We start from the raw sequence: 2,960 nt of genomic DNA, 5'->3' as shown, positions 1-2,960 counted from the left end.
GTGATGTGATAGTTGTACTGTTACAATCTACTGTGATGTGATAGTTGTATTGTTGCAGTCTACTGTGATTTGATATTTTTTTTATTGCTGACATTTGTAATTTGTAATTTATCTAACAATATTTTAGCTAAAAAATTTTTTTTTTTAAACAACAAAAGTAAAGTTTCTAGGTAACAACTTAAAACAAAGCTACATATTTAATAACTACTAATGCTTTTAAAACTGATTAGTTTATCTTAATTTCGAATTAAAACATTAAGTAAATGTTGAACACTGTAATAATTTTAAAGCTGCCCGCCAATGGAAGACTGTTTTTGCAACCCTCGATTTTTTTAATTGGTCTGCGACTTGTATAAGGCTACCGAGTACCGCCTTCTTGCTCAAAATAATAAACTCATGCATATTGGCTTGATTTTTTTTGTAAAGATAAATATACTCTATAAGGTTGAATTTTATTTACTGCCGAAATTTTTCATATGTATATTGATCTACTAATGAACAAAAAAATAAAATAAAATTATTTAAGTAAGTAAGATAAAGAGTGCATAAAATTGCACAAAGTTACTTTTGCACAAAGATACTTTTGCACTAGCGGATAAAATTGCATGAAGATAAAACTGCACGAAGACACTTTTGCACGAAGGGTCACTTTTGTACGAAGACACTTTAGCACGAGCAGACAATTTTGCACGGGTTAATTAATTTATTTTTATTTTTTTAGTAATTTTGTTTATTATTGTTTTTTTTTAATTAATTTTTCTTTATTATCACTGTTACCCCTAACCCTTCCCCTCGGTTGGTAAGTTATCTTTTATATTTTGTTTCTTTTTTTAGTTTTTATATTATTTTATTTTTATATTTTTACTATCACTGTTACCCCTAACCCTTACCTTCGGTCGGTAGCCTTTTTTTTAATTATTTCTTTTTTATAATAAATTTTAATAGTTATTATTAATTTTTATTTTTAATAACAATGTAACCCATAACCCTTACCCTCGGTAAGTAACTATTTTTTTTAAAATTATTTTCTAGTTTTTTTTTTCTGATTATTTTTTATTTTTATTTTTTTCTGTGTTTTTTACTCTCGTGCAAAAATGTTACTCGTGCAAAGATGACCCTTGGTGCGAAATCGTCTTCGTGCAATTTTGTTCCCTCGTACAATTTTGTGCCTTTGTGCAAATTTGGCTTCGTGAAAATTTTGCTTCGTGCAGTTTTGTGCACTCTTGCAATTTAGTGCCCTCGTGCAATTTAGTAACCTCGTGCAATTTTGTCTTCGTGCAATTTAGACTCGTTCCCATATTATATACATATATACAAAATGATTATGCAAAAGTTTAAGTAATATAGTAGATAGATACTATACATGTTGATAATAACTTATAAACAGTTATATAGATTGAAACTTCTAAACTAACTGCATTATAAACTTTTTGATATAAATTTTCTTTTATTACTTATATAAAGTACTGTTTTACTAATGATTGAAATAGACAAACAAACTAAGCACTTAAACTTTTTAAAATTTCAACAGTTTTGCTATTATATCAAAGCACATTATGTACTAATAAATTTATGTATATAAAACGACCAACGGATGTCTATCTTGAGATGTTTCAATCAGAAATTTTTCATTACCGTCATTAAGAAACGTATACCATCACAGTTTAATAACACTAATCTACTTTTTTTGAATAAAATGTACGCACGTTTATTTGCTTTTTACATTAGAGATCTCATTAAACTTTTTAAAACATTAAAACGTTACAAAAATACATTCATTAGTACAAATAAATACTTTCATTAGTTTAATTTTGAGTGAAAAATTTTTTTTATGTAATCTTTCTTTAATGTTTAAAAAGTAAATAAAAAAAGTATTGTCTGCTTATTATAAAAACTAATGTATTAAAACTTAAAATAATTAAAAACTTAAAATAGTAAGAGATGAATAGTACATATTTTTTACATGTCCTGGACAAGACGTTAAAAGGTATCCATGTAGTGTACGACTTGACAACCAAAAAGTTCTTTGTGCACCAGGTCCTAGGACCAAATATTCTAGCGCTTTTTTTTGTCGTTCAATAAAAAAAACATTTCACTATTATTTAGCTTTTGTTATACTCAACTTTTGTAATATAAGTGTTTCACGATAATTTGTATTAAATTAATCTATTTTAACAAATGATGTCTACTTTATTTCATTATTCAAAAAAAAAAAATTGGTGTTAGTGTCTTAGTTAAAATAACACTACTAAAATTAGTGCTTCGCTAAGCTTGTAATTGCTTATAAATTAGCTTATTGAACCTAACAACATTTTTTACATTCTCAAACTTCACTTTAACAGAAACCAATTGCAAAAAATAAGTATAAGGAAATAATTTAAGTACATGATACTAGAAATTAAAGTAGACTATTCTGTATTCTATTTTTCTTTCAAGTCTTAGTTACTTAGTTGAATATTTAGCTTCTACAAGTTTTGTAAGTCAATAACTGCTTATAAAAATTGTTAAAAACTGATAGCCAATAATATTTCTTTTATTTGGTTAAAACAACCTGAGATAATTTTTTTTTTTTTTTTTTTCATAATTCTCATAAAACTATTTTCGTTGTCCAGCAAGTTAGGTGTTTAAAAATACTAAAAATAACTTTTGTTTCTTAAGTAAAAGTTAAGTACGATGCGCAATGTTATTTGTTTTGTTTAAGAAAGAAAGATTTGTTAAAAGAATTCTTTTTTTAAACAATTAAGCAAATATATTATTTAAATTTAAAAAAGTTTATATTTGAAAAAAATATTAAGAAATAAGTCTAGTAAGTAAACTCTAGACCAGCGATTCTTAACCTGTCGTAAATTTATCCCTGGGGGTGAATTCCGTTGTTTTAGGGGTAAATTTTATAATTTAAAAGTTATTTAAATATATATTTATTAGTTGTCTTTTTAATTGATAAGTTAAAATTTAAGTGT

Source organism: Thalia democratica, chromosome 4 (assembly GCF_965202585.1).
Source record: "Thalia democratica chromosome 4, ktThaDemo2.hap1.1, whole genome shotgun sequence".
NCBI lineage: Eukaryota > Metazoa > Chordata > Thaliacea > Salpida > Salpidae > Thalia > Thalia democratica.
The sequence above is the reverse complement of the archived record's forward strand: the minus strand, read 5'-3'. Positions refer to the sequence as shown.